This window comes from Nipponia nippon, unplaced genomic scaffold (assembly GCF_047370975.1).
Source record: "Nipponia nippon isolate SJK-2023a ecotype South Korea unplaced genomic scaffold, ASM4737097v1 scaffold_1, whole genome shotgun sequence".
In the NCBI taxonomy this organism is placed as follows: Eukaryota; Metazoa; Chordata; class Aves; order Pelecaniformes; family Threskiornithidae; genus Nipponia; species Nipponia nippon.
Genome location: NW_028262290.1, coordinates 101,115,468 through 101,126,557, shown reverse-complemented (window position 1 = coordinate 101,126,557; position 11,090 = coordinate 101,115,468). Strand labels below are relative to the sequence as shown.

Sequence of the window (11,090 nt, the reverse complement as noted above, 5' to 3'; positions counted from 1 at the left end):
TAGTATTTACAGTAAAGTCTTTTTTTTTTTTTTTTTACTTCTAACATGCTGTTATTTAAAAAAACTAAAACAAAATGAAATAAATATAATCACTATTAATATTCCACAGAGCTACTTTGCAGTTTTTCTTTCTGCTTCATAGTGACTTAGTAAAATTCATCTGTTTCATTCTTGAAGAACATTTACATAGGAAAAAGGACTTTTTATTCAGAGACTGACACTTCTCTTCCATTCCTTTCCCTCCCCTTCTAAAAAGGGCAAGCTGCAAGACAGAAATCTAAATCTCTCATGGTATGAGAGAAGAGTTTTGCTTTGTTTCTAATACTGAAAGGTGGTGGGAGCTGGGAGTGCTAGGGTTTTTTCAGTTGTTTGTGGGTTTGTTTTGTTGGTTTTTTTTTTAATTATTTAGCAAAATACGAACTTTCACAAATGGTGAAAATCCATTTCCCTACAGCTTGAGAAGCCTACAGCATAGCTGAGTGCTTAGAAACTGGCCATTCTGTAGCTGGGCTATGTTTTACAAACAGAATATATCTAGGAAACTGGGAAATATTACTTGAAATACCAAGGAGTGTTTCCAAGACAAGACATCCACTGGAAAGGCAATCCGTCTGTCCATATATCTATGTGCCTTATATGACTCTAGAAATCATTATTCCCAGGTATTAAGGCTCGCCTTATCTTTCATATCCTCATTAGGACAGGATAAGGATTCATCCACAGAGCAGTAGTACAAAAAGATGACATATCTTCACGATTCAAGGAGGTAGACGGTGTGATTACAAAGCAGTCAGCTGGCTCACTGCCTGGAGCAGCTGGAGAGGACTGGTGTGAGAAGTACCAAGAAGGATGGACAGGGTAAGGCGGCAGGCAAGCAGGAAGCCAACAGTAGACTGGATCCTTCCTGTTAAAAAAGATTTGAGAAAGATCAGCAGTTCAGGGGTAGTTATGGAGCATGCACTACCAGAAGAAAAGAAGATTGTGGGGACAGATATGTGTTCTAAGGGTTAACCTTAAACACAGCTGTGCACTTTGCTGGCATATAAGCCTATCATATTTAATCAGGTGATTTATGCAATGTAGAACACAGAAGTCTGAATATCACCGTCTATATTCTGGTACTAAGTTCGTTAACATTCGAATTCGATATGCCATCTATACCCAGTATGCATTATTTTACTCATCATTACATATTTATTCTTTTATCAGATTTTTGTTTAAATGAGCTTCACTGAACACAAAAGACCTGAATAATTTGATATGCAATAAATGTGTCCTTGTAGCCTTATTATTTCCTTAAATAGAGAAAAGAATATGGTTAGATTAGCTCAAATAACAATTCACTGTCTTATATTAGGTTCACTAGGTTACAGAGGGAAATATGCATGCACTCCCAAATGAAAGGGTTCAAAAAAAATGACAGAAGGTATAGTTAATTAGTTGACTGGATTATTCAATCCTTGCGTAAAGGCATGAGCTCTGCTTTAGTGAAGAAGCAAGCACTGACAGAAGTTAATGCCTTGGAGATTCTTCTTTAAACATTTTAGACTCTTGTCAAAATTATAATTGCATTCATATGAGATTTGCTGTATTTGGTATAATGGGGGGGGTTCATCTTTTTTCACCTGGTAGGAGTTTTTCAGCTAGAAAAGGGAACCCAATAAACGGAACAGAACACAAGTGGATGACATGCATCAGGAGCAATTGCCTAGGTGCTGTACAAAACACCTTGCAGAAACATTACTTGTCTCAAAGGCACTTATAGTATAAGAGTGGGACAAAAAATGACAAATGGAAAAAGACAGACAGATGGAAGAACAAAGAAGCAGTGACACAGTTGGTCAGTATGATAGGCAGCATTCTCAGCACATCCCTAGTCTGACAGCTGTCAAAATTTTAATAAACTTTGCAGCAAAAGAGAGTTTTAAAAAGGCAGCTAAGGAAAATCTCTCATAAAAAAAGTGAGGTGAGACAAGCTAAAAATCTAAAATCTGTGAAATGTTTAGCTTTTTTGCTCTGAAACCTTTTATTTCTAAGGGAACAAGAATAAAGAAAATAATTTGTTTTTCTGATGTCTGGATTGCTAGATCCATACCCCAGCATGACACACTTTCTTCTCATTCATTGATGGCCTGTATTGTCTTAATGCAATTGAAGAAACCCTTATTTTCACTTCAAATTTCCTTGCCTCTTAGAAAATTGACATGCTGTCCCTATAAGAAGAAAGCTCCTTTTGCTCTGAACACATGTTTACCATCTCCAGGCACACTAGACATTTGCAGGGTGTCAGCTGTGAAGGAAACATGAATATGTTCACATGATCAACAGCTGCACTGTGAAAATGCCTGTGGGGATGGGGAAATATTCTGGACCCCTACCCATCAGCTCTACATGTTGTGGAGTGATTAAAAGAATGAGCCTAAAAGTTACCAGAAAACCAAAAGTTATTTAGGGAAGAAAAAAGACAGGAACCGATTTTCTATGACATTCAGAAGGGATGAGGTTATATTACTTCAGGACCCTTGTACAACAATTATTCCTAACAGCACCCTTTTTTCAAAATTAATCTAAGCAGCAAAAATCAAACCTGGACTTTGGAACATTGGTGTTATGACCCATAATGTTGTCCAAAAACCTATCAGTAATCCTTCTAGCTACATACAGAACCAAATACAGTTTTTCTAAAGTTTGCGAACACTTCATGAGCTATTGCTTCATTTACTAAGCCAGAACTAAATACAACAGACTTTCCAAAACAAGGCTTCATCATTTAGCTCTCCACTTTATATCCAGAACTCATTAGGACAATATTTGCAGTCAAATCATAGTCACTTAAAATGCACTTTTAAATAGTGTTATTGTTTGCAAAGACCTAGTATAAGGAGACTCATGCAAAACAAAGTTTGATTTACAAATGAAGAAATACTGAAACTAGCATTGCTGTTTGTTGCCCTTTAGTGTCCACACCCTCCCAACTATTCTGCATGTAAAACTGGCTGAAGAACAAACGTCTTGGGAAGTCTACTATTGATCTACATCAGTAATAGGATGCCCTATAGAATAATAGAAACGCTGGGGGTTGGAGACAGGAAATAAATTAAGAGAAGCAGAATTATTCATAATGGAAGCTACTCTTGTCTCCCTAGGATTCAGCATCTTAGATTTATGTTTGCTTCCTCTCACTGGTCTGCCTCATTTCTACTGGTTTGTTTCTGCTATTACCCAGCAGGCTGTTGCAAAAGGGTGCAATTTGCACCCGCTTTTAAAAAATATTGTATTAGTGACAGCGCTATTATTTCAAGTAATCCAGGTTGAAGTTCTGCAAATGACTTCTAAGTCAAAAAAGAAACCTTTATATAGTCTTCGGTAAGCATGGATACATTTGCTATTAGAGTGTCATTCTCCTTTGCACACCCAGGCTGCACAAGAACAGGATTTGTAGCTGCTACTCCAAGGATCTATAGGAGGAAAATTGGCTCTCCGCATTTGATGATGCTTCTCACTTACAAAACAGCGGTAGTTTGGCATGTTGCAAGTTGCTGTGCTACAACAAGCACAGACAAACTTTGGCACCTTTTCAGCAATTCCTGACCCTGTGTTATGCAGTACCTTAATGATTCTATGATTCTATGATTACACTGGCAAGATATCTACTCAAGCCCATAGGTGGCAGAGTAATTTTCCACAAGTCTCATAGGTAAGAATCAGATATTGTTCCCCTAAGCTGGAGACAGTTGAACATACTATAGTAATAATATTAATAATAGCAGAGACCTTATCACCATGTTCCAGGATTTAAATGGTGGCTAGAAAGAAGATGGAGACTCCCTTTTTACAAGGAGTCACATGGAAAAGACAAGGGGTAATAATGAGTACAAGTTACTCCTGGGGAGATTCTGATTGGACACAAGAGGAAAATTTTTTCACAATGAGAACAATCAGCCATTGCAATAATTTCCCCAGGGAAGTGGCGGATTCCCCAAGATGGGACACTTTTAAGATTCAGCTGGACAGGGTGCTGGGCCATCTTTTCTAGACCATGCTTTTGCCAAGAAAGTTTGGACCAGATGATCCTTGAGGTCCCTTCCAACCTGGTATTCTATGATTCCATGATCTATGAATACTGATAACACCCATCCCCAAAACCTCTCCTGACCTTTAAGGAGCCCCTGTTTGCAGGCTAGTTTCAGCAATAGATTTTATTGTTTTCCTGCATGGTTGCCCTCCTCTGTATATAAGATACCACTTGCCTAAAGTGTAGTGTATCAAGCTGTCATTCTCCTCTACCTGGACCCAAAGCCAGTCTTGTACACTGAGTTTCAACAACTACAATGAAAACATTCTCAGGTCAGAGTACAGCAGAGATTTTACTTGCTGATGTCATGCTAATGAATTCAAAAGGTTCCAGTCACTGTGCAATATTACCCTGCCAGCCCCTAAGATAACATCCATGAGTGGTCATACTGAAATGCATAGAACTGTGCAAGTTCTATGAACTGTGCAAACATTTAGTAATTAACTTCTGGATAAATGACCACTAGATTTGTTTATTAAAAAGTATTCCATTTAAACAAGGGCTCATCATTCTAGTTTCGCTCTCTACCAGTAAGACATTCCCTTATCAATGGAACACATTAAAAAACAAAGAATTTTCTGGGCTGCAGTCCTTGAGTTTGTTGATGATAAACCCTTTCTTTCCTCTCTATTCTTAGGCCACTGTTCTGCAGATACCCATCTAGGCATATGTTAAAGGCAAAAACATCACCCAGCTTCCATTTGGTATTATCAAATCTGCAGAAGCCACTTCCCATTCAAGAATTAACCATTAGACTTGAAAAAGTCAACTACATAAGAAAATAATCTCAGACTATCACAAAACAACCCCCTATTTCAGTTTGCCGTAAGAAAAATTAGAAATCACTATGAAAATATTTATCATAGATAACCACTGATGTAAATCATAAACAAAGAAGTCCATGTCAGAGAATGCATCCTGCTTCTCACTTATACAAGGGCAGAACTGGACTTTTCCTTGTATTTGGTATTACGATTATTTATGCCCTCAACTTTACATACAGGGCAGTCATTAAAAAGAAGATATTACCTCTGCCCTAAGGAATTTTCAGTCTAAACTGGACACTGGCAACACAGCTCAAATGCGTATTTGAGCAGGCAAATTTGGGCCTTGAGGGGAGAAGGAATGCTTTACACAGGTACTGAAGTATTGGTTCACTCTAAAGAACTCTCTGGTCCATCGTCACGTTTCTAACAATAGCAAGTAGGAGTTGTACAGGAAAAGAGCATTAGAGATAGGCAGCTTTCTTATTCTCAGGTCCTCTGTAGGCAGGAGGTGATGGACCTTCTGGAGTGGATATGGGATGCAACCATCACATTGAACATTACTGCGGGCCTGTTCTGCACAAACATGGATATTCTTACCTTAAAACGCTTAAACTTTTGTTTTCCAAAACTGCCAGCTGCAGTGAGTTCCACAACTTGTTGCGTGACGATTTCTTTTTGTTTGCTTTAGATCCTTCCTTGGCTGGAAGGATCAGAAAAAAGTCTGCTAAAAGGGGGTTTAATTTACGTTCATAAGAGTTAAAGATGGTGAAGAAGAAAGGAGGAACTGTCTACCTGATAGCAATCAGGAATGAGGTGCAAAAGCAGTAAAAATTATTCAAGAGGACAGTCAGAAAGGAATTTGTCTCAATGTTAGAAATAGCACAAATTCTCCTATAGGATTCTACTAATACCAGTAAAATCTTTGCTAAAAACACCAATTTATCTTCACTGAGATATGTGTAAGAGCATATTTCATTCTCACATTTTATTATTGACACATAGCTTCAAGAAATTAATATATTTATTTGACCAAAAAGAAAAAAATCACCTCATTTCTCTTAAATCTAGTAACATTGGAGAAGCTTGGTTTTATCTACGGAAGTTAAGGTGACTGTAGACTTTTGAAAGAATTGCTTAGGTCCATTTCTGTCAACAGGCACTTTTTCTACGACATTAGCAGTTTCGTCATGAAGTCAATCTGCCTCACAAACTTTTATGAGCGGAATCTTACCTTTTCGTCCAAAGAAAAAGAACTTTCATTGAAGAATCATCCTTTAATTTCAAGTCAAAATACTGAATCAAAGGAAAACTCTACTCAAAGCTCTTCACAGAACTTACTTGTTTCTTAGAAAGTGGCATTACCCTTACAAGAGGGAAGATGATACAAAGCAGAAGTATATAATGCAATGGTTTCAGACTTTGCAAAGGAAGGGTTTGGGGTGAATGGATTTTGTTGCTGAGCAAACAGTGATGCTCTGTCAGTCTAATCATTGCTGCTTGTTCTATGTATGGAGATGAGTAAAGGGAAATGAATTTACCCAGGTCTGGAGAGAATACTGAATGTAAAATTTTATACTGGAAATACAGGGACAAGTTCAGAAAAGAAAATTTAATACCTTTTATAAATCAAGGCAGATTAAGTTCAAGTACAACGACAAAAGATTGATCTCAACTTTTGAGGAAAAAAATGCACAATTTTATGGGATCTGCTGGAAGCACCATTTTTTTCCCACTCATCTTTCCTCCCTCGCCACTTTTCTTCAATAAACTCTCCATAAGAGGGGAAGCTGTCTTAGCTGTGCTGATCAGCATTTGTGGCCATGCGATGTCTCCCTAAATGCAGGGAAGCTCTCTCTAGCAGCCAGATTTGTTCTAGTCTAAGCTCTATACCAACTTCTAGGAAATGCAGAGATAGATAAAGATGCATACACATGCATGTATATCCACATGCATCTGAGCCTTTTCAGTTAAATTATTAATTGTAGTAATTTGTGTTACTTCTAAAGGGAATGTTTCAGTTCTGAATTTCAGGAAATCTAATTTCCATTTATACCTTTAAAACCTCTCTTTTACTGAGCATAAATGATTGAGAACATTCTTTTCAACTTATGAACTTTTATTATGTAATGTCTGGATGACTAACTGGCCCTGGTGGTTTTGGAAAAAACCACTTACATAATTCTGCGTAATTAATATGTATGCCCTGACGTACATCCTCCAGGGTGTATGGGGAATGGGTAGTGGTCCATTCAAATATAGGATTGAAGGATCATTAAGATTAACAGCTATTCATGAAGTACTGGAAAGAGCAATCAAAGAGGATGTGAATTATTATCAGTATCAGTTTGGGGTTGAGAAAAAAAGAGACACTTCCCATAAATTCAGTTTAGAAGGATAAAAGAGAAAAAGAATCCATTTGTTTAGCACTATATCCAAGATAAAAATAGAGAGACTTGCTGCTGCAAATACAGCCCCTCTACAGACATTCAGAAAACATTAGAGATGCTCAAGAGGAAGTAGTGGGACTTTTCTATGATTTTTTTTTTTTTTTAACAATCCTGGGTTTACTTCTCTGATATTCTCAAGCCTTACTGAAACCTTACCTATGATAAGAGGGAGGGCTGTCGAAGTGGGATGTGTGCTTTTGGGATGTTTGGAGGTGATACCTGTTTCTCCATTTGGAGCCATTGCTCTCACTGTGCCAGTTTTTATTGACGCACTTAGAGGGTGTTCTGGGGTGGGAAGAGGAGGAGAGAGGTAGGTGCTTCAGTAAGGACAACAAAAGGTGGCCTTTATAAAGCACCATGTACGCTAAGATCCTCTGAGGAGAATTAAGCATTAAAACCAGAGAAAGAAAATACCCTCCAGCCCTTCAAATACAGTAATGGAAAGAAACCACTTTTCCTTCACTCAAATATTTAAAATATTAGAAGTTTGAAAGTTCCCCAAATGGAACCCAATTATTCTCACAACCAGAGGCTAATTTCCCCAACTCTCTGAGCCACTGATGCTCAGCAACTGTCTGAGCGGTTTTGCACTCTAAAATCTAGGGCAGCTGACAGTCAACAGATCTACTTTGCTGAGAGGATTTGCTGTTAATTTTGTCCAGTTTCCATTTTTCAGTGCCAGTCAACGTTTTCCAAGTAAGCTCATCCATTAATTCATGTAAAGACTCAACTTAAAAACCTTAGGCACTGATGGATCTCTTTTTAGTACTTTAGATGCAGTCCTAACTCAGCCAAAAGGTGGGCATTTTTGATGCAATATAATAATCATTTATATATTGTTAAATTAATGCAACTATTCAAGCACCTTAAAATGTTCAAGTGTTACTCTCTGCATGCCTTTAGCTTAAATGATCAAAATCTGACAGCAGCAGTGTTATGTGTTAGAAAAAGTATATAAAAATCTGACCAGTGCACAACAATGCCACATTGAAATTCTCTGTCCATCACCGTCTCAGTGATAATTTAGGGCCAAAAATCAATATACATTCTTTGGAAAGCCAGACAGAAGATGGGGAAGGGAAGGGGAAAGGGAAGGGAAGAGGGAAGAGGGAAGGATGAAAGCGAGGAAGGAAAGTAATTTAATCTCTGACCGATCAAAGTATTTCTGGTGCATGTGTAAGTTTAGGAACCTGAATAGCTCACTGAGGTAACACAATGTTAGCTGGCTAAAGCTGGAGTCATCAGGCAACCTTCAGAGTTGGGCCCCATGCTCATACTATTAACGTGTTGACCACAAATATCTTGTGCAAGGGTGCTTTTGTCACAACAGACATGCTTTTCTGTCAAAATAAGCTTGAGATCAAATTAGTACCATGAGCAGCAATCAGCAGGCAGGTAAAAGTGTATGATGCCAGTCAGCTAGGGATGGTTCAAAATGCTATTGTGCTGTCAAAAGACAGACTGGGCAATGTCTCTGTAACGTCCTAGCTGTCTTTTGCCCTATTATAAACATATATCAATTGTTGCTGGAAAGAGTCTCATTTAAGTTAAGCTGGTGTAAAATCCATAACTTCACTATCTCATCCATACCACTTACTGATATGACCTATTTGCTCAATGCTTGAAAAGCTACTGATAATATTTAAACTGTCTCTCTCAAATTGTATGTCAATACAGGACAGCAGTTCTGACTATTAGGGATCTGTTTGCTATGGTATAATCTGTCTGCATACAGTCTCACTTATGCAAAACTGAAGCATTCAAACGTCTCCACTATGACTACTGAGATAATGTCCGTTATTGCAAGATCTAGGTCACTGTTGTTAAAGCTGAGTCATGTCGCCAGTCATATTTGCCAGTCATAAAAATACTGATGCTCTTTGAACAAAAGCAGCTGTGATTTCTCCTCTAAATAAATTTTAAGGATTTTAGAAAGACAACGGATGATATAAACATGTTGCACTCTTCCTTGATGCATGTATTGCACAAGGCATATAGTTTGTTGTGAAAGACATTTAGTCCTTTGTCTGGAGGAAACTAGTACGTTTACAGGAGCAACACAATAATTTCAGAATAGATTCTCAGAGTAAATAATAAGGCATGTCAATTAAACTCTTGAATTTATGTTAGACTTCAAATAAAAATGTCTTAGACTCATTGGTTTGGAAGGAGATTTCTTCGTTCTTTTTAAGTTGGCCACCTGTCTGTTTATAGCAAATGATTTTGCTACTCTGTCATTAAATATGTTGAACCTTTCTTTTCTTTTTAAAAATCTGCTCATTTGAATAGTCTCAGCTTGACATCTCACTGAAATATATTTCTGCTGTGGTTTAGAAAGTGGACAGGACTCACTCAGCCAGTCAATAATTAATTCAAAGTGGTGACCAGGATACAGTTCTACACAGAACATAAAATTTGCACCCTGCTAGGCAGAAAGTAGTCACAACCCAGATTTCCAGAATGAGATCTAATATTCCACATTTTCCCAAAGCAAAATAAATGTCTTTTTTTATCCCTCATTAAGAGGGCATTCATAATATTATCCCCAGCTCTAAGGGGACCCATGTCACACTGTGGTTATTTTTCTTGGGTTTTCTTATTTGTACTAAGAGACAAGCATACCCTCTGTCTATGAAAAGAGCATACTGCTAAGATTACAAACACAGACAAAGGAAACACCATACTTGTCATGGATAATATAACCAAATATCATCCTGAAATAGAACAATTAACCCATGGTGCATACATCAAAATATGTCAAAATTCCAGTATCTTCTGAGTCCAGAAAGTTTATTTAAAACAGCTTGTGATTAAAAAATTTTAAAAGTTTAGATGGAAGAGAGGTTTGACCTGACTTTTCAAGAAAAAGCCTAAATAAGGACACCACTCTGAATTACAGTGTGGTTTAATGTTACGTTAAATATTTTCTTATATTTTCAGGGGCCAGATTTCAAAGTGATTTTTTAAAAGTACCAAAGTAAGTTATACCTAGTTTTAAGAGAACCAATTGTAAGTAGGTTCACAGTTACGACCAACTAGATAACTTGGATCCATAACCTAACTCAATATTTCAACTTCTACATGACCTAATTGTTTAACACAGGTATTAAACACACCAAAACCAAGTAGGAAACTGAAATCCAAGATTTTCTCTTCTTACAACCCGTCACTACACAGTCCCACACACAATGCATGACAGATTGCACTAAAGGTGAAAAGACTATCCAGGGGCCCACAGATAAGATTCTTCTTGTGAAGAGAAGTTGAAGAAACATTCTGATCTTCAGCAAAGCTACTCAGTAATTTATGAAGATTGTTTCCTTATAGCCCCCTACACACGGTTAATGCATTACTGAATACCTGCACAAACTTCTTCCAACTAAGTGGACAATGTTAAGAGGATTCCTTCAGTAACATCTTTGTCCACAATAAACCTCACTTAATTTTTTTTTTTTTAAAGTTTTCTTGCAAAGTATAAAAAAATCCAAAAGTCATTCCGCACTGACTGCCAGTCCCACATAGTCTTGCAAGAGGATACTGGCCAAAGTGAGAAACTGGCCATTTGTTCCTACATTGCATGATTTTTTTCCTGATTTAGTATCATGAAAATGCAAGGATTTATTTTTATCATTATTTCCACATATATTTTACCTTTGCCAAAGCCAGTTTGAGTATGCGTTCTGAGTAATCTTGAATTTGGCCTTGAGGGAAAACAAAATTGAGCGGGCCAGGCATTGCAAAGCAGTCAACATCAGTAAGTCAAATTAAGTTCTGGCATAACCTTGCTGGCTAGGGTTCAGC

At 37.5% G+C, this 11,090-nt stretch overlaps 1 long non-coding RNA gene across 1 annotated transcript in view; it reads right to left on the bottom strand.

Annotated features, from left to right (window-relative positions):
* The window catches only part of LOC148057518 (uncharacterized), a 398,505-nt gene that overhangs the window by 110,243 nt on the left and 277,172 nt on the right, over positions 1-11,090 (bottom strand). The window lies entirely within an intron of this gene.